Below are 22,689 nucleotides of genomic sequence, written 5' to 3'. Positions count from 1 at the left end.
GGAAGATCGAATTCATCGCTCTTTGGCAGGTTGCCCTAGCATTTTTCAAACCAAAAGGCATCACCACCCATTCGTAGGTGCCTAAGGCTCCAGGGCATCGAGATGTTGTTTTCGGGACATCCTCTTCATCAATAAATATTTGATTATACCCAGAATACTCGTCAAGTATGCTTAAATATTCATAATCTGCAGCGGAATCGACTAGCATTTCTGCCACTGGCATTGAATATTCATCTTTTGGGGTTGCAGTATTTAAGTCTCTAAAATCTATGCACACCCTTAAAGTACCATTCTTTTTTACAACAGGCACAATATTAGCTAACCATTCGACATACCTAGCTGTGCAAATGAAATTGCAGCGAAAGAGGCTTTCGATTTCTTCTTTAATCTTCGAAAGAATTGTTGGGGCAAATCGCCTTGGGTTCTGCTTCACATGCTTCTTTCCAGGCTTGATTGGCAACTTGAATTCGACCAGCTCTCTGCTCAAACTGGGCATTTCATCATAGTCCCATGTGAAATAGTCTTTGAACTCTCTTAATAACTGGACCACTTCGACTTTGAGTTGAGGATCGATATTGGCACTAATGTAAGTTGGTTGTTTTATCACTCCCTCTCCCAAGTCTACTTCTTCGAGGGGATCCTGAGCCAGCATTTTAATGTTTGTTGCTAGTGGATCCTTCTCGAAACCTAAAGGCTCATCGTCGAAGATAGCATCGAGCCTCTGGTCTTGCTCTTCATTCCAACCCTTGTCAAGAGGCATTGGGTCAAAGTCATTCCCAGGACCTACTGATTGAGAAACTTAATTGGCTTCGACAACCATGCTTTTGACTTCGGCCTCTAAGGCCAATTGTTGCTTGTTTTCGGCTATGTAAGCCGAAATCCTTTTTAGCGATGTAAACTCAGTCATCATTACTGAATTCACTTCCCCATCTTGTGGGCTCGATTCTAGACGTTCCCAAATATCCGAAGTCGTCTACGCCTACTATTTCTTTGTCCCAACGAAGCCCATAGTGAGGGTGCAGAGACAGGGAACAATAAGTGTTGTCATCAAGGGTGAATGCAAACTCAGCTGAATCACATGGAGCTATAGTGGCTAAATGCTTGTTAAATTGGCGCCTGTCGATATTATTGATAAGGGTTTTGAAGTACTTCTGATCCGCCTCTATGTTTTCGACGATACCATTTGTGCGCCAAATTATTATCCTCTGGTGCATTGAGGACGGGACAGCTCTGACCCCATGTATCCACTCCCTTCCAAGCAACAGATTGTAGTTAGCCTTTGTCTAAACAATCATAAACATTATGGATCTTGTGATTGTCCCTATTGTTAACTCGACTTGGATTGCTCCCAGAGTGGAACCCACTTTACCTTCATAGTTGGTAAGTACCATATTATAAGGTTTGGCATCAGTATCATACTTGCCAATTTTTTTCAGCATGCGGTGAGGCATTAAATTCACAATTACTTTGCAATTCACCAATATTTTATTAACGGGGACGTCTTCGACTTTTCCAGTGATGAAGAGGGGTTTAAGGTGGCTCCTCATGGCCTCATTGGGCCTCTCGAAGAAGGTGTTTTGCTCTTCAACACAATCATTATTCATCACATAATAACACACTGGCTTGTGAGCAGCCATTTCTCTCTCTGTGATGTTGTCGGTGTCTTCGACTTCAGTAATCCGATAGAATTCCCTTGGTATCACGGATACCACCCCGACTAGGATATCTACGGAGGCTTCCGACCCCGAGTCGAAGTTGTCAGTCAACATTTCATCTTTAGCGTCCACTTGATTGTGTCTTTCTCTGGCCACTTCAACTTGATTATTGAGCTCTCTTTTGATGAAGCTTGAGTCTTCTCTTTTCTTCACAGTCACATTGGTACTTGACTCAGCTTGGTCTCTCTCACCAACTTCTCTCTGGGCTTTTCTTCTTCTTTGTTCTCTCCTTCATTGAGATCTTGTCATAGGGTTTTTCCCTTATAATTCTCAGACACATGGGAGGTTCTTTTGTCAGCCCGAAACTCCTTGTGGTAAGCCAATGACGAACCCCTTTCGACCTCGAAGTTCTGCCATTTTCCATGACCACATTTCCTGCTATCAGTTGGCTTGACCTACTTTCCATTTGACCTTTCGATACTAGGTTTGAAGGAAATGAGTTTAATATTCGGCCCTGCTTGCTTGGCTTCACCAAGTCTCACCATTGGCCGTCTTGGATCTGGATATCTCCTGGGATCGAAATCCCTTCTTGGCTTAACAACCTAATGATTTTGAACGGCTTTGCGACCATCTCGGTGATTCACTCTCCTAACCCCTTCAAGGTTTTGAGTTGCCTTCTTGTCGAATACATCACTGCACCCAGGGCACAACATGACTTCTGACTTCTTTTTCTGACACCTTCGGAGGAAGTCAGGCAACGTTTCTTCCTCTTGAGGGAAGGCGGGTTTGTTATACTCTTCCTGTCGACATTCATCGTAGACTTTCATAGAGGTCTCTTGGGATACTTCGACCATATTGACCTCCATGTGGATATCTTCAGTAATATCCAACCTTTGGAATTGTATTTGAAGGCCCTCAGTGGCCTTGTCCATTTGTACGAAACCATTAGCAATTTCTTTGGTGATCATCATTAGCTTTAAACTTTCAGCGTCCTCAACATCGGAGGCATCAACATTTTGGTTGGTGATATCTTCCACAGCCTTTCGAGCGAAATCATCACGAGGCTTCTGCTCGAAGTATTCGTAAACATTCACTATAACAAGTCCATTGATGAAGTCCCCAGTGACTTTAGTCATGTTGAAATCCTCAGCGACTTCAATAAGGTTCACTTCTTCAGGTTCAGTGTAATGGGTCTTAGCTACTTGTAGAGGATCGGAGTCGATCTTCATCTGGCTCCGTGTTTTGTCTCCGAATTTGAGTCTTCCTTCCTGGATAGCATTTTGCACAACATCCCTTAAAAGAAAACATTAAGACGTTTTATGACCTAGAAAACCATGGTATTTGCAAAACCCTCTTTTCTTTCTTTGCTCTAAAGGAGGTACTTTAGCACCTGAAGGTACTATCATTTGACCATCCTTGACTAACAAGTCAAAAAATTTATCACATTTTGTAACGTCGAAAGTATAAGTTTTCTTGGGAAATTTGTCACTCTTTTCTGGTTCGACAGGATTTTTCCCATTTGAAGGTGCTAAAACTTTACACGCATATGGTGGCCTTTGTGTCAATTCAGCAATGTCGATCTCATTATCGTCGAAGTCTGAAAGTCCATGACAGGAACCTTCATCATCATTTCTAAAATCGACATAGGCTACCCTTTTACCTTTATTTGCCCTGGCCTTTTCTTCCTTCAAATGCTCCAATTGTCGAACCCTATCAGCCAATTGGGCCATATCTCTCAGGTATTGAGTATCTAATTTCTTCCAAATCGAATAGTTGAGGCCCCCAACAGCCATTTCGACTAGTTCATGCTCTGATATTTATGTAAAATACCTAGCTTTAAGCAATCAAACCCTATTTAGATAGTCATCAATTGGCTCAGTGAACTTTCGCTTGATACTAGCCAATTCCTTCAAACTTATCTTTGTTTGTCCCATGTAAAACTGTTCATGGAACATTCTCTTCAGTTGATTCCAAGTGTGGATCGAACTTTGGAGCAAGGTGGTGAACCATGTGAAAGCATTCTTTGTGAGAGAACTTGGAAATTTTTTTATCCTAAGGCTCTCATTGTTTGACATATCTCCTGCCTCAATTAAATATTTAGCCACGTGCTCGACAGTGGATTCAGTGGTATCCCCAGAAAACTTAGTGAATTTGGGGATTTTGGTTCTATGGGGCGCTTCTGCCTGCAAGATATACTCTGACAAAGGTGACGTATAATTTGGCCTTCGAAGGCCGAAATTTACCCCACTTCAAACCACAATTCTCTCGACCATGGTTGCTAGATTATTATCTGCTGCCACATTGTCATATCAAACTTGTTGTATGATATCATCGGCATTTTGGTTTCTATTCACCATTAATACCCTTGGTTCCCTGGGTATTTGTGGTTCGATCCTAGGGGGTACTGCTCCTCCCCCTTGGTTTTATGGGATCTGGTTGATAGTGAGGTCTTCTTCAAAGGTGGCCTCCTGATTTTCTCTTACCCAATCCTTAGGAGGGTGTTGTTGGTGTTGCGGTATACCAAGGAATTCAAACATTCATGCCACCCGCGCTCTCATCTGTTGATTCGACTGAGTCGTATTTTGAATCAGAGGATTCAATACGGTGGTCAAGGTTTGGGTCAACATCTAAACCATTTCATGGTTACTTTCATCCATTTGTTGCCTCCCTACTACCGTGGAGTTATTAGTAAGAGTAGGTAGTTGCGTCGGGTGCCTCAAACTTGAAGATTGGTTAGTTCGACCCATGTTAACTCCAGACCCTTGTACTGGAGAATTTATGTTAACCACTAGTTCTGAAAAAGTAGAACCAACATTGTGTAAATTGGCCATCACTGAAGTTGGCGTTCCATACGGCTGTTCTCGACTACTAAATTGTATTGAGAAACCAGGGGGTACCAATGGCCTGTTTGGAATATCTCTAATTGGTGAGGGAGTATGAGAAAGTCCCCTAGGCCCAATGTAGGTTAAAATTGGTTTAGTATGGGACATCGAATGTGTAGGCATCGAACTCACCATAGACGGAACTATTTCGGACACATGCATTATGGCCGTGTTTGCCCTTATTGAAGAAGAAGGAGGCGTTATGTTACTGGTTGATGGATTTTGAGAGTTTTGGGTATCTGGCGCATTCACATTTGCCATCCTCGTATGGGATTCTCTCCCTGGTCGTTATTCGTTGTTTATGGCTACTTTACCACTTCTTAATAACATACAACAAATCCTTTCCCCCAAAAAAAACTTAACAACCAGAACTACACACAATTCGTAATGTTAGCACTGGTCCCACTGGGCGTGCCAATTTGTTTACCTTGGAAATTGGTAAACAACCGTTGATCTTCCAAATTTCTAATTTTGGTTACTTGCAGGATCGATCAAATTGATCCTATGATATGTGTTAATTGTTTTGAAAATGAGTTTTGGTAATAACGAACGCTCCGACAGTACGCGTACAAATTAGAGTTTAAAAACTAATAAAATGGCTAATATGAATTAGAGAAATTGTAAAGGACTTGTGGTAATAACCAACTAACAATAGGTAAATGTTGAAAGAAAAGAAATCTTAAGACTGTAAATGACAAAGTAAAAGAAGAGTCTTTGGAATGAAGAAGTAAAGAAGTGTATTTATGGAAGAAAAAAGTAAAGATAAATTTGTATTACTTAAAAGTAATTAACAATGGTGTAAGCAAACGTACATTCTATGATTTACGATTCTTCTTCACACGAGTACTTAGTAAATTTACAGATTTTTGTACACACTTTGACACACACTTTTCTAGCACTAAGACCCTATATTTATACTGGATTGAGATAACTGTTTTTGATGGTCCTCTAATCATGTCGAGACACATGGCGCCTTGCATGGATGTAACCACCCGTTATGCTCCACGTGTACTCTCACGGTTTCAGATAAGGACGAAGTTCCCTCCCTTATTTGAATTTGGAATCTTTAATCGAAAACCGTCTTCAACCGTTTTTACGAGATATTTTTGAAGTCTCAACTGCATACTGGCCCTTATTACCCTTATCTAGTCGAATCACCCTCATCTGGTCGAATATCACATCCTTGTCGAAAAACAGCTATACGTATGATTTCCTTTCTTGATAATCCTTAATGGGCGTCGAAAATATGAGCTAACAATCTCGATCATTCAAGTATTCGTCGTCCATTCAAAACATCTTAATAATATTTGATCCTTTTTCAATTTAAAGGATGAAAAAAGAATTGGTACAATGTCTATTATTCTTTCCCCCGTTTATTTGGATATGAGTTGCCTAATTCGACCATCAGCGCATTCGTTATTCACTCAAAAACAAACTCCAACACATCAAACCTATGTTTTTTTCTCGCTGCCATGCGATTAAAAGCTTTTTACAAAAGAACATTGTTTAGTATGTTCTACTGCGACGCAAACAAACGCCTTAAGTCTCCCAAATGCGAGCACAAGCAGCGTTTAGCTGCTAGAACGCGATACAAACATTCTTTTGGTAAATCAACCAATCAATACGTAGTTTTCTACAAAGAATTACATAGCTTTGAATTCCTCGCCGCACTTGAGGATACATAGGAGCGTGAGCCGCAATTTTGTCAAGCACCCTAATAAGAAACCTTTTTGCGACCCATTTTCTCTTCCTTTTCACTTTTAATCACTCTAAGAAAACAAATAACATACGCTAACATTCAAATCACAAATCTAACTAAATGGTTCCCATTGATTACAACAAATGTGAGGGGGTGGTAATACATTTCCCTCGCATAATCGACTCCTTAACCCGAATTTGGTTGCAAAGACCATTTCCTTTTTCTTTTAAGGGATTTATCGATATTTTCCCTTTCCCTTTGAAATAAATAAAATTCAGTGGCGACTCTTTTATTTTGAGCGTGCAAGAGCTCGTGGTATTTTTCGCGCTGTGACACACTTCTTGGTCGTTGATTGGAATAAAAATCTGCAAAAATATAATATTATGTTGTATAAATATAATTTTTAATTTACCAACTCTTTTTGCAACAAAGTAACACACAACTCACCCTGGCCCATCGAACATCCTTATTTTGCCTGCACTTTTTTTGCAAGGAAGCCAAGGTTTTTGGCCCGCATCCTCTAATGTGTCCACCGTGTCCCATCCTATTTTTTGCGAGCGCATACATTAACATTAATATTTATATTTTTAGGATTAAAAAGTGCAGTGTCTGCATGCCCACCTAGCCCCGTCCTAACTTACATGCGGGCGCATGTCAAAATTTTAGACTCACACCCTCAACTATGCATGCCCTAACCCACCCCATTTTTTTGCGAATTTTTGTTGGGCACACCTAAATGGAGCAAGATTGCTCATTTTCCACCCCTAGTGGTAATAGAAGTTGTTATGGTCATGAAGCGATATTGGTAGGTATTTTTCACACAGTCAGGAATTTGATGTCCTTCCAGGATATATTGCTGCAATTAAAATAAAAGAATAAATGTATTTTAACTCAATAATTAATACTAAAGGAGTGTGCATGTAAGTATTAATAGAAGTCATTTAGTTTTTCATCGTTACAAATGAAGATGTACACGGCGATGTAAATACATACTTAATTAGATTCATTTTTGGAGCTGGTCTAAATGTCACTGGCATCCACTATCATTAAATACATATGAAATAAAGACGGTTGTAAGGAATAATATTATATAATTTACTATTAGATTTTATTCTAAATAAATAATGAATACATACTTAAGGAATTTCAAAAGCAATATTAAAACTTTCATATCCAAAAATACTAGATGGATGAAAGTTAATGTAAAAATCATTACCGTCTTCTTCCTCAGGTTGACAGAAAAGATTATTCTCAATATTTTGGTAGATCTTCTCATATATTATTCATTTTCCCTCTTTTTAAAGCTTGAAATTTGGTGGTGCTTGAAATTTGTTACTACAACTAGCATTACAATTGAGTTTTCTTTTATTTGTTTGTATATAAAAATTCAATTACTATTTGAAAACAAATTTAAATACAATGTGTCGTACCCCAAAATTTATCCTCCCCTTTTCATCTTTCCACTCTACCCTGGACTTGAGATTCATCTGCAGACATTCATGCCTCACTCATGCACATTATTCATTCATGTTAATACTTTCTAACAAGCATCATAGTTCAAAGCTTATAGTTGATTAAATCTAGGGTTTGTTTAAGTATTGGAGTTTGACTCATCATATGAGGGGTGTAAGACCCCAATTTTGACCCTAAGATCCCTCATGCAATTTCATCATAAGCATTAGCATTTGGATCATACCTTGGCATCCTCCTTACCCCTCTTTCGTTGGGTTTATTTTTGGGAGAGATCACCAAGCACTATGTGATTGTATCATACTTGTATCTTATCATTTTACTAACCAAAATACCAAAAATATGTCTTTTGCATTTGCCTAACTCTTTTGTAGGTAAGACATGATCCCATTGATTTATCAAGTTCATATCTAGGGTTTGAGACCCTCATGACAAAGAGCACAACCATGAATTGATCTGAGAATGGTTATGAGCATCATATATGAGTCCCAATGACCTCTACATGTTATATTTATCAAGTATTCTTCAAGAGTTTGAGGGTGATTTGCCTTGGAAACCCTAGTTTGACTGGGTATCTTGAGTAACTTCTCCAACAAGCTATCTCACCAATTGATCAAATTTCTAAAGGGACACTTAAAAATTCATCATATTATGCATATATGATCTACCATGAGCCAAGAAAGTCAAGAGGATTGAAGGTTAACAAGTTGGTTGATGGTGGTTGGCCAGATGAATTCATCTGATCAAAACTAGGTCTCCCTAGACCTTATCTCCTACAATTTTCACCATATGAAAATGATTCCAAGAGAACATTTACTCTAAATGACATTACAAATAACTTTCATGTTGAGACCTAGAGCTAGTTTTGCATGGAAAATCATTTTCTATGTTTAAACATTATAGGTCATTTTGTGTAAACCCTAATTTGAAAGTCAACTTGCCAAAGCCATAACTTGCTCAATTTTTATGAGATGAAAGATTTCCAAGTTGCACAATAAATTTCAAGATGTATACTTCAACTTTTATGTTTGGAGTGAGATCTAATTTAACTTTTATGAGCATGTGATAGGAGGATAAATTATAGGTCATTTTTGACCTATACCATTGAACAAGTGATTTTTCCAAACTTCAAAAATGCATAACTCTGTCATTCTAAATCCAAAGGACATGAAATTCGTGACCATTTTGAAGTTCTTTGAAAGAGATACAACTTTGATGAAGACACTTTTCTCATTTGAAGCTCACATAAAAAGTTAAGTAAGGTGGAATATTGAAGTATATGGCTTGACACTTGGAAAAAATTTCAACATGTTGAAATTTCCAAACTTCCACCTCAAAATTCTCCATGCTCCAAGCTCCAAATGAAAAAGTGTGGAACATCAAACTTGTTCCTCTTGATCTAAGCTTTCCAAAGAACCCAAGTTCATGCATTTTGGATAAAGATAGCTAGGTCTGTGCATGGCTTTGATAGGGATGCATTATTGGAAAGAATGAATTGCACAAACTTCAGTTCACAATGCCTTACCATTCAAGCTTCATTCAGACCTCAATTTGAATCATTTTGGACCTTAATGCATTGCATCATGGGCCTGTACATACCCATGCACTCGTGCCATCCACATTGCCAATTTTGGACAGACTTTGAAGTGTGCAAATATCATTCCCTTTGGCTATAAATAGAGGGCCTCTGAGCTCATTTGAACAACACTTTGCGCGCCAGCTATGTCCCCCATTGAAACCCTCTTATTCTAAAGGAAAACCTGAGAAATTTCAATATGAAATTTGAGTTTGAATCTCAACTGTTGGAGATTCAAGAACTCCGGGATCCAAAGCCTTGCAACCTCTCTAATTACTTCCTGCTAGCTTCTCAAGTGTGATCATATCGTGTTTGGAGCAAGCAACATCAAGAACTGCATAACATTGAAGGTAATTTTCAGAAAACTTCATCTCTTTGATTCTCACTCAATTCTACTCAATTCTCTTGGATCTTTGGTTGTCTGAAGTCCTACCAATATAGGCAAGAAGATTGAGTTGCTTAAAGGTTAAATCGAAGCAACTTAGTTGATGCACCTCAAAATTCAACTCCTCATATCTTTCTATATATGTGGAGTTAGTTAAAATCGAGGAAATATTCGTGATCTACACCATTTTATCTTTCAGATAATGTCCTCTTTTGTAATTTTTGATATGGTGATGATCGAACCAGTCCGGCCAGGGTCATTGGAGAAGATGATCGGCCTTTGGACTCCGGCGATGTGCTAAAAGTGTTCAGAGCCATTGATTTGTTTTAAAACGTTTTAATTTGGAGCGCTCATTGTGAATACCAGGCGTGTGGATGAGTTGACTAGCGTGTACCATGGAACGCGTGTTCTCTACCACTTGATCTGCCACCTCAATTAATGAGGCAGATCAAGTGGTCCACGTTTTTTTTTAATTTTCTGATTTTTATTTTAATCCTTTTATTTTCATTCATTCATATTAATTTTAATATTGATCTAAAAAATATGAGAGTTTCACAAAAAAAATTCAAAAAATTTCCTCTTTCATATTTTGAATTAAAATTATTTTTTGGATCATTATTAATATTTTTCATGATCTAATTGATTTTGTGATTATTTTTAATTGTTTAAAAATGCTTTTAAGTCTTTAAAAATTCTGAAATTTTTTCTCCAAGGTCCTTTGACCTTGTTTGACCTATGATAAATCTCATGGCCATTTCTTTGGTATTTTGATGAGGTTTTAGGAATTTGACAAACCATATTTAATTTAAATGTATTATTTTAGTCTTTTTAATTTGAATAAATGCCAATTAATTGTGTTGACCAATTGTGATGACTTGTTTGAGTTTGACTCTTGTTGTTGGGCCTTGGTCAAGGTTGATTTGACTTTGTCAAGTTAATATCATTGGATTTAGGGGATTGATGGAATATACATTCCATCTCCCAAAATGAATGGATGATATTAATTTGGTAAAAGTCCTCCTTTGACCAATTTGAGTTTTGATCCATCCCCCTCCCTCTTCATCTCATTCCCATTCTTTATGCATTCATCTCATTTGGCCTATGATATCTCAAAGTCCTAAGGCTAGTTGATTGAAAAATCAACATAAGTATGGGTGATATTAGGCCACCTCTTTTGCATTTTTTTTGTGTGTGGTATGTTTCATGAGCATAGTCCATTATACTATGTCTCTAACATGCATTAACACCAAAATTCTATTGCTCGACCTCAAATAGTTGTGACTTCTACATAAGTCCAATTACGATTGCTTAACATAGCGCTAAATTTATGACACAAAAGGCATAACATTCTAGTTAGTGAGATTGTAAGTCTCCCCTGTTTCATGGTATTGCGTGGAAAGTTGGCCTTTTTTCCTTCCCTTGGAATATGTCTTGGCTCAAGGATCGATGCTTGTGATAAGTGGGTTGAGTGTTCTCTAAAGAATGACTTAAAAATGAGAAGCAAAAGCAAAACAATACTAACTTCTAACTCATTAACAACTAACTTTTAATTTTAAGCCATTTACTTTAATGTCATTTAATTTTAGTCTTTATTCATTTGGCATTATTCATACCATTCTAATTGTTTATGTTAATGCAATTTTCACTTCGTCCATTTGGACCATATTGTGTGATATATTCCATTTTGTGTATACTTTGTTTGTTGGTGTGGTCTTTGACCATTAATGTACATAATAACAACAAAAACCCTAAAAAACTTTTACGTGGACTGTTGACTTGATCTTGGACAAATGGACTTAGAACTTAGGCAACATTCCTATACTAAAGTACTTGGCCAATGCCAACTTTTTGTGAAACCAAGTGCTTACAATTTGAAACTTCATCTGATACATCTTTGAAGATCCCTTTGAGTTCATCTGCAACATGATCATTGTGAAGCTGTTATTTTGAACCTGTGACTTGTGGAACTCATCTGTTGCATGGGCTAATTTGAAGAAGATCATGGAGTGGCTAAGCTTGGATGTGGATATCTTTATTTGATGTCTTTCTCTTCAAGATGATATAATTGTGCATTTGTGTGTTGCTTGATTCTAAATGTCCAAGGGAATTTGGGTTTCTATTGACATTCTTATCTATTGGATTGCTACCCATTGGTCAGATCTTTTCAACCCTTAACTTTTAATTTTGTGCTTAGGATTAGTCTCTTCATCTTCTCCCCATTTCTTAAATTTCAAAATCTCTCCCTCCCTTTTTAAAAAAATCTTCTTTGTTTGAACTTGTTTTGTTCTAAACTTTGACCACTTTGCAAAAAGATAGAAACTTTGGCCTTATGCCATTGCATTTTCAAACTTCTTTTCTTAAATCAAATATGTAAATAAACTTAACTATACTTGACATAGACTTTCGAAAAGCCAAAAAAGAACTAACTCATTCAAATCATTTTTAGGCCTTTGTGCCTTTCAAACTTAAATTTTATTAAAAGCAAAGCATCCACTTTGAAATTTGTATCACGAACTACAAGGTTTTGATCCCTCATTTTTATGTTGGTACGTAGGCACAAGTCCGAAGGTCTTGTCAAACACAAAAGTATAAGTAATGAATTCTTTTCTCATCCCCCCATTCTATTTGTTTGTAAACATCATTTTTGTACCAAATACATATGCACACAAAAAGGGCTCCCTAGAAGTACCTAGGACACTTTGGGTACTAACACCTTCCCTCCGTGTAACCAACCCCCTTACCTGTAATCTCTGACATTTTATTAGTTTTGATTTGAAAACTTCTTACTTTTGGGTTTTGTTCATACTTTTTCCCTTTTCCCTTGGAAACAATAAAAGCGCGGTGGCGACTCTGGTTTTATTGATCTCTAACTTATCCATAGCTTGATGATCATGAATTTACCGCTACAAGGGGAAACCCTAATTTCACGCCCTTTTGGATCTTGATTCATGGAGATCACATCATAACACTCATCGATGCACTGGAAACCCTAATTCATTGGGGAATAGGCTCTTGGCTTACATGTCCACTTGCTTGGGATTCCATCTGGTTCAAGGTTTGTCCAGACAACCATCCATATGGTGATTTCAAGATTCATAGGTCTTGGATTCATGCTTGCATTAGTGCATTAGCCTTTTGGGTCCTTGATTTGTAATTTGGTTCATGCTTTGATCTTGGTACCCATTCATATTGGGTTTGCCTTTGATCTATTGTGATTGAAGCTATTACAAGCCCATTTTATACAAGAAATCCATAGTTTTTAGCTTAAAGTTGACTTTGGTCAACTTTTGACTTTTGGGTCAACTAGTTAACCAAAGTCAACCATCCATTTCTAAGTCTATATTGTCTTGACTTTGGTAACATTGATCATTATCTATACCCATTCGAGCAAGATCAATTGAAACCGTTCCCATGGAGTACCATGGATGTTAGGGTGCTAATACCTTCCCCTTGCATAACTGAATTCCTTACCCAACATATCTCTTTCCCCAGGGTTTTATCGATGTTTTCCATTTCCTTCAGGAATAAATAAAGTTCGATGGCAACTCTATTGCATGTTCGAGCGTGCAATACCTTCGGGTATATTTCCGCTAGCTTCAACTGGCGACTCTGCTTCTTGGAGTGTTTCTTGGTCGCTAAAAGGAGTAGAGCCTAGTTTTGATTGCTTCTCCATTTGTGTGGGTGTTTTACCTTTATGTTTTACTCGCTTTATTTATCGCATTCTTTATTGCGTTAAATATTATTTATACTGGATATTATCGGTTATACTCTCTATTGGGTTTGGCTATTGTTACATGAGAGAAAAGCTTTATACCCGAGCTTAAGCATAGACACATGATAGTAATGTGACTAGAGTTGTGTTTGACCTCCATGGAGTTATTCTGCGATCATGGTTGACACGATACGTCACACCTAAAGTAGATCCTTTTGGGAGCATCATTGTCCGACGAGTCAGTCGTCTAAGGCAATGGTATCTCAAAACGGGTCATTGACTCTAGGAACCTTTTTAGGTTTCCTTTGAAAGATATAACCTACTTGTGAGGGGGATATGAGTTTTTCTGCAGGAAACCATAGACTCTACATACCTTTATTCTCATGGACATCAGACCTTTGATCCTGCATCAGGCAGTATGCACAAATTATTCAAATTATTTATGTTGATAACATACATCATTGCATATGATTATTGCATTGCTGTATATATGCCAGAGTTTTGACCCTGAGTTATTATGCCATCAATGCATTGAATCTATGGGTGTTGTATAATTATTTGCATTCCATCCCCAACATATGCATTCATGCATTTGCATCTCATGACTATCAACTAGAAAAATCTCACCTTGTCCTTTCTTTAGACAGAAAGACAACGACTCTTCGACACTAGTACTTCATAAGAGTAAACAAATCGAGAATCATGGAAGATTTGGAACAAGAGAATGCTATGTACAAGGAAACCTTGGCTCAGTTCCAAGGTAATATGAACACCTTCCAAGGTAACATGAACACCATAATGGAGTACATTCAAGCTCAGAAGGCTTCTACCTCCACTTCTGTCAATCCTGTTACTGCCGTGGTTACTGATTTCATTGTTATCACCACTTTTGTTGATGCTGTTATGGACACTGTGATTCAATCTGTGGTGAGCCAGCCAATTTTTCAACCGAGTCCTAGTAGGCATGTTGTTGCCTATCCTTGGGGTTTGCCTCCAAATTTTACTCCCTAAGCTGCTAATGGGAATGCTTTTATGCCATATCAACCGTTTGTTGTTCATCCTTCCAATGGGAATGATGTTGCCCATCCTTGGGGCATGACCACTCACTCTCCTTAAATGGTTAATGTTGATAATCATGAGATTAACCCATAACAGGCTATTTAGACTTCTGCACCAGTTATTGTTGAAACTCCTGATGATAACGAAGATGAGTACATAGGCCCTAGCCTTCACTTTCGTCTTCCTCCTCGAGCCACTCAACCTACTGTTCAAAATTTGAATCAAGGTGTTCAGATACCTCCTCTTTATCTTGGGGCATCTTCTGTTGTTGCACCTTCATTTGTGTATCCTGGGGCACCCTATGCTCCATATTAGGGTCAGTATGGTCAGAATTTTGGTCAGATGGTGAATTCGGGATTGATGTATCCTCAAGAGTATCCCCAGTTTGTCTCTCCTCCAGTCATTGCTCAGGCAACTTCTCAGGGTGTTCAACCTCTCAATCATCAAGTTAATCCTCAGACTGCTAATCAAATTGTTGTTGGTTCATATTAGATTAGACAAGCAGACTATCGGTTACTAAATGAGAGGATTATAGCCATTGAAGGTTTCTTTGCTTATGGTATGAATGCTAAGGACTTGTGCCTAGTTCCCAATATGGTGCTTCCTTCTAAGTCCAAAGCACCAGACCTGACATAATACAATGGTTTAAGTTGTCCTAAAAATCATGTTATTATGTAGTGTAGGAAGATGACATCCTACATTGATAATGATGAACTTCTTATCCATTGCTTCTAAGACAACTTATCTGGGGCATCCTTAGGCTGGTACATGAGCTTAGAATGCAGTAAAATCAGATCTTTGAAGGACTTGTCTGAAGCCTTTCTCAAGCAATACAAATATAACCTGGACGTGGCTCCCACCAGGTTACAGCTATAAAATCAAGTCTGCAAGCGCAATGAAACATTCAAAGAATATGCTCAAAGATGGTGTGAGATGGCTTCTAGAGTTAGAGCCGTGTTGACAGATGTTGAATTGGTTGATATCTTCATGAGCACACTCCAAGGTTTATACTATGAGAAGATGGTTGGTAGCTCGTCGTCCAACTTTGCCGACATAGTAACCATTGGAGAACGCATTGAAAACGAGATGAAAACATGGAAGATTGTTAGTGTTGATAACCAAACAGTGGTCAAGAAATGTCAGGTTGTTGCTAAGAAGAAGAAGGACGAGGCAAGTGTTGTGATAGAAAATGTCTACCCTCAAGTTCAAGCGTATATGGCTCATGTGCCATACTACCCTTATCCATACAGACTCCAGTTTCTTAGAATCAACAACCTCCACAAGATAACTGAAACCAAAGTCAAGGTCAGCGCATACGTTATGATAGAAAATGTCTTTAGCGTGACCCAATCCCTGTATCATATGCTTAGTTACTCCCGTATCCTGTTCAGCAAGGGGAAGTCATGCCAAAGGAGATTCCACCTGCCACTTTCCCGTATCATGCAAAGCACAATCCTAATGGCTCGTGCGCCTACCATACCAGGCATATATGACATTCTACAGAGGATTGTTTGCCTCTCCAATCAAGAGTATAATAGCTAATTGATCAAAAGATCCTGTCATTCTCTGAGGAAGGGCCCAATGTCATAACTAATTTGTTGCTAGATCACTATGGACAAGTTGTGAATGCAATTAGTGGTGAAGATTGCTCAGATTGAGTTGTCTCTTCAAAAGAGTATCAAGGCTAGCAATATCATATTGATTCAATCATGTCTCATTTGTAATCTTTTCTTGTTTATTCTATGTTGTTCATTTGTAAAACTTATCTAGTTTTCAGATGATAATAATAATGAAATAAATGTGCATGTTTTGCTTAAATCCATTTTTTTCACTCATATTTTATTTTATCAGTATTAAATTGTTGCTCAAGCAAAATCAAAAGAGAATGATGCAATTAAAGTACACAAGATCGTTGCCTGTATCCTTTTGAATAAAACTGGGTTGATGATGTATGGAATTGTTCAATCCCTAAACACCAGAGATATAAAGAAGTTAATCCCTAGTCAACCCCTTTGGGCCTTGAAGTAGGAGTTTTCTTTCTTTACACATAAAGCCCTCATGTTTAACCAAGGGCAGGGTAGTCTTCAGTTAGTTTGAACTTGAATTCAGAATTTCAGAAGAAAAATATCCCATTAAGTGATCAATCAAATCATATCCCTCTCAAGAGGGTGGGATCACAAATTCGGAATGGTTATCCCTTACCTACAAAATGAGTGAGATAGTCACGAACCTCGTAATAAATCAAACAAGTAGATGTCACGGGATTTGCTCCAATACAAAAGAAAAAATGAAACAAAAAATCAAAAGCAAATGAAAATCCCGCTAAGTCAAAAGCTTGAAAACAAGATTGACTTAGGCAAAAGTTAGGGCATCCCGGTGGGCTGCAGACCCAAAGGATCAGCCCGGGCAAAAATCAGGGAAAGCAAAAGATGAAAAACGAGAGGATTAATATCAAAATCCCCAGTAAAGAGCAAATCTCTGTAACTGTAAACAAAAGCAGAAGGTGAGTGGTTGTCACTCCAAACTCTCATGGGTTCCTTAACCATCATTGCTGATATCCAAAATCCTTTTCTGAAAGACGAATGCTTGTTTTAAGCTAACTGAATGTAGGACTGGAGAACGTCACAGAGAATGGGTAGGTTAGAATAGGTTTTAAGCCTTATATCCTTTCTTTCTGAAACCATGAACCAAGCCACGTTACAACCTTCAAAAGACCTAATTGAAGCATGGTTTATTTAGAAAGCATACTATGGTAAGATCGCGTTAAGATGACTCCTAAAGATTTACTTGTCATATGTATTGGTACTGATATGGAATTCTAATAAGTGATTCGTTCACTATATGTCATAATCTTAGTGAACACATTTGATTTTCAAAACTTGCATGAACATGACATTACAATTATCATTTTCAAAATGAGCATGTTTACTTGCGAACAAGCACTTGACATCAAGAAAGCTTACACAAATGGGAAGATTGAATAGCTCTTATGATATCCCATATCTCAGATCTCTTCAAGAGTCATCCCATTTGGGGCAACCACGTTGAGATTCTACAAATCTCTCTGAATCAGCCGGATAGGGGCAAAGTTACTTCGAGGCTCATATTGCGACATGCCACCTCAAGAGCATGAGAATTCAATCACTCCCAAGATGGTTAATCAAGAGGATTTAGCTTCAAGACATTGGGGAAAGACAGTTCGAGACACTCAGATGATGAGACTACCCTATAACTCGTAACTGGGGCAATTGGTACAGATACCCGGTATATTGGGGCAGAGGCAAGCTACGCAGGTACAAGATCTCTATGTTTCAAACGTAATCCAGAGATGTGACAACAATTGTTGAGCTTGAAGTAGGTGTCGGAGAATCACGTCTAGATGACCTTATCCTAGCCCAAAATTCCCAACTCCCTCTATATGAGCATCTGACTTAACCATTGCATAAATCGTCATCATATATTAATCAAGCCACTTCACTCATGTATATCATGCATCTAGCATATCATGAAGTTGTGTGTGCAAATCATAGGAACCAAAGCCCAGTATTTTATTGGCATCTTCAAATCCCAAACTTTTCTGGTACCTTTTAAAAACCAGCGGGTTTGACACTTTTTCCAAAATCCAACTAGCTTGACATCTTTTAAAAGCCTAGTTTGATTTGTACCTTTCCTCCGACCTTTGTGGTTGCTGAACTTTTTTCCAGCCTTTAGGGTTGATGAAATTTGTTTCCAACCTTTAGGATTGATGATCTTTGTTTCCAACCTTCGTGGTTGTTGAATATTTTTCCAACCTTCGTGGTTGGTGAACCTTTTTTCAATCATTGGGACTAATAAACCTTTTTCTAACCCTTTAGGGTTGATGATCTTTGTTTCTGACCTTTGTGGTTGTTGAATCTTTTTGCAACCTTCATGGTTGGTGAACTTTTTTTCAATCATCAGGATTGATAAACCTTTTTCCGACCTTAGGGTTGATGGTCCCTTGTTTCCAACCTTCGCGGGTGTTGAATCTTTTTCTAATCTCCATGGTTGATGAACCTTTTTCAATCTACTTGATTGATAGAATTTTTCCAAATCTTAGGGTTGATAATATTTCTTCTTTTTTCAAACCTTTGTGGTTGACTTTGTTTCCAGTTTTTGAGTTGATGCTTCATTTTTGAAACTCCTTGTTTGCAAGGATATTCCAAGAACTTTTATGGGTTCCCTGATTAGCATACATGGCCCTCATGTTTAATAAAATAATAAAGCATACAATACAACATGCATATCATGATCTGCATTTGCCATTAATATCCCCATAATACATCGAAAATTCCCAGCAGATGAACTTGTAAGAGTCAAACTGCAATCCCTATATCCCTTAGAAACGTCCTCAACAGGAAAAAATTTGGATACTTCGATATTTAATCCACTAATACCTTGAATATCCGAAAAGCTCTCGTAATTCGACCATTCAAGTTTAAGTTGATTAAATAGGGGCAGCTGTCGTACCCCCAAAATTTTCCCTCCTTTTTTCATATTTTCACTCAACCTTGGACTTGAGATTCATCTGCACACATTCATGCCTCACTCATGTGCATTATTCATTCATGTTAATACTTTATAATAACCATCATCGATTCAAATCTTATATTTGATTAAAATTAGGGTTTGTTTAAGTATTGGAGTTTGACTCATCAAATGAGGGGAATGAAGGAGAATGGCGATCCAAAATGCAGTGGAAATTAAAATTTTCTCCTTTAGTGATCCTTAAGAATGGGCATGATCAGTGATAGAAATCGTTACCTCTTGTGGAAATTGAAACCTTTGATACAGATCTAAGGAGTGATCACGAACGTTGAATGGTGACAACGCCTCTACTTAGTCCACACGAACAGATTCCTTCAGTCTCAGTGCTAGCTGCTACAAATGAAGGCTTTGAGTGTGTGTGTGTGTGTGTGTGAGAGAGAGAGAGAGAGAGAGAGAGAGAGAAAAACGAAATTTCATCGAATGAAATACTTATGCACAAGGGTTCTATTTATAGAACCACTTGTGTGGGCTGCAAGCTAAAAAACCCACTTAAGTGTATGTGGCCCATATCTTATGGTATACCAAAATATCACTTAAGCGTGTGGTACCTTACCATATTTCCTATTCTACTTAAGTGCATCATACCTTACAATGTTCCATAATTCACTTAAGTGCATTGTACCTTACGGTGTTCCTTATTTACTCTATCTCTCATCAATCCTTCCTTTTGTGTGTGACCCTGTAGGTTTTCGCGACATTGGTAATTATATTAAATCACATATTTAACATGATAAATAGTGAGCGGTATCTAGCAATACATCACTGCTACCCAAGGCAAGAAAATGTCACGTGATCTGACAAATTCCTTTTTGTGATAATACTTATGTGTATAATTACCCTTTTGCCCTTATGTCTATATTGAACACAAGGCATTGACCGTGTCATCCTTGTCCAATTCAATATTGGGCCCTTAGACATTTATCTTGTTACGCAGGATGGACAAATTCCATCTAGGTCACTCATGTCCCTCAGCATGCTTCGTGGAGTACCCATCAACTGTCTTTGTGGTCATCCAGTTACGGACAATGTTTGATCAACAATAAAACACTCGACTCTACATCTAAGGTCCATAGTGGTTTCAGGTTAAAGGGTGGTATACACCACTATCACCATGAGAATAACTCAAGACACTTTGCATAACATTCTATATAGTATTCCAATAGCGGGTCAATCCATTATAAATATTACTCCTAATACTCATACCTATGTTTAAGACTTGATAACTCCTTATCCATGATCCATGAGATGTGATCATCAGTCTATATACATAGTAGTCTTAATGCTTTAATATTATCCCACTTCACAATAAAGCTAGACTACAGATACTTTAAGAATAATGTCCTTATGTTTAATGGGATCTCATGATTAAGTCACACTTGATACATTAAATGGACTAGCTATTCTAGGGACTTTATTAAACAAACATAATAAAGAAAAAAGTCTTTTTATTATTAATAAATAGTTCGATACAAGTACCCAAATTATTGCCCTCTAGGGCTTATACCAACAATCTCCCACTAGCACTAGAGCAAATCAGGCATACCCCTAATACCCATAGATCTAGTATGACCATTATGCTTCTGCTGTGTAAGAGGCTTTGTCAGTGGGTCAGCAATATTGTCAAGTGTAGGTACTCTGCATATTTTCACATCTCCTCTATCTATTATCTCTCGAATGAGGTGATAACGCCTAAGTATATGTTTGGATCGTTGGTGAGATCTAGGCTCCTTAGCTTGTGTGTTAGCACCATTATTATCACAATGGAGATCAATGGGATCCATAATGCTAGGAATTATGCCAAGTTCATTAATAAACTTTTTGATCCAAACAATATCCTTTGTTGCACTTGAGGTAACAATATACTCGGCCTCAGTTGTAGAATCAACAATTGTATCTTGCTTTGAACTTTTCCAGCTCACAACGCCACTATTTAAGCAGAACACATAACCAGATTGCGATCTAAAGTCATCCTTATCTATCTGGAAGCTAGCATCAGTGTATCCAATTATTTCAAGCTCTTCCTGACCTCCATATATCAAGAATGAGTCCTTAGTCCTTCTCAAATACTTAAGGATATTCTTGACAGCTACCCAATGAGCATCATCGGGATTAGATTGGTACCTACTCGTTGCACTTAAAGCATACGAGATATTTGATCGAGTACATAACATGGCATACATGATAGATCCTATTATAGATGTATAGAATCTTATTCATGTGATCCATTTCTTCCTTAGTTGAAGGGGATTGTGTTTTTGATAGACACATGCCATGTTGCATAGGTATGAATCCTTTCTTGGAATCATGCATATTAAAGTGTCTAAGCACTTTGTCTATGTATGTACTATGACTTAAGCCAAGCAGTTTTTGTGATCTATCTCTATAGATCCTGATTCCTAATATATAGGCTGCTTCACCTAAATCGTTCATAAAAAAGCATTTCCCCAACCAAGTCTTTACTTGTTGCAGGGTAGGGACATCATTTCCAATGAGTAATATGTCATCTACATATAATACCAAGAAGATGATCACGCTCCCACTAACCTTCTTGTAGATACAAGGATCATCTTCATTCTTGATGAATCCACATTGTTTTACCGTTTCATCAAAATGAAGATTCCAGCTTCTTGAAGCTTGCTTAAATCTATAGATTGATCTCTGTAACTTGCATAGCTTTTGGGTTTCTTTTGGTATGTCAAATCCTTTAGGATGTGTCATGTACACATCCTTAAGAAGATTCCCATTAAGGAAAGAAGTTTTGACATCCATCTGCCATATTTCATAATCATGATATGCAGCAATAGCAAGTAAAATCCGAACAGATTTAAGCATTACAATTGGTGAAAAGGTTTCATCATAGTCAACCCCATGAATTTGTTTGTATCCTTTTGCAACCATTCTTGCCTTATAGGTATGTATCTTACCATCCATGTCAGTCTTATTTTTAAAGACCCATTTGTATCCTATAGGATTAACTTCTACATGAGGCTCTACCAAGGTCTAAACCTGGTTCGTGTACATGGAATCCATTTCAGATTTCATGGCTTCTAGCCACTTCTCAGACTCAACCAGTTATGGCCTCTTGGTAGGTTACAGGATCATCTTGATCCATGAGTAATACATCACCTCGATCAGTTATGAGATATCGATATCTCTCAGGTAGGTGATGTATCCTGCTTGACCTACATTGGTCTTATTCTACTTAAGCAGGTTGCTCATCCACAACTACTTATGCTTACTGCTCCAAATTCCTCCATAGGTGTATCAATACTTTGTGATTCTTGAATTTCTTCAAGCTCTAATTTCCTCCCACTGGTTCCTTTGGAAAAAAAATCCGTTTCTAGGAAGGCTCCAGTTCGAGCGACAAACACTTTACCCTCAGACGGATTGTAGAACTAATACCTTCTTGTTTCTTTAGGATACCCCATAAATAAGCATTTGTTAGATTTGGGCTCAAGCTTAGTTGAAATTTATCGTTTCACATAAACTTCGCAACCCCAAATCTTCATATAAGACATATGTGGTTTCTTACCACTTCATATCTCATATGGTGTCTTCTCAACCTTTTTGGATGGAACACGGTTAAGTGTGTAAGCTGCTGTCAATAGTGCATGTCCCTAAAAGGAGTTTGGAATCTAACAAGGTTCGATTTCTTCTCTCAGATACACCTTTCCATTGGGGTGTT

Source organism: Lathyrus oleraceus, chromosome 2, assembly GCF_024323335.1.
Source record: "Lathyrus oleraceus cultivar Zhongwan6 chromosome 2, CAAS_Psat_ZW6_1.0, whole genome shotgun sequence".
Lineage (NCBI taxonomy): Eukaryota > Viridiplantae > Streptophyta > Magnoliopsida > Fabales > Fabaceae > Lathyrus > Lathyrus oleraceus.
The sequence above is the reverse complement of the archived record's forward strand: the minus strand, read 5'-3'. Positions refer to the sequence as shown.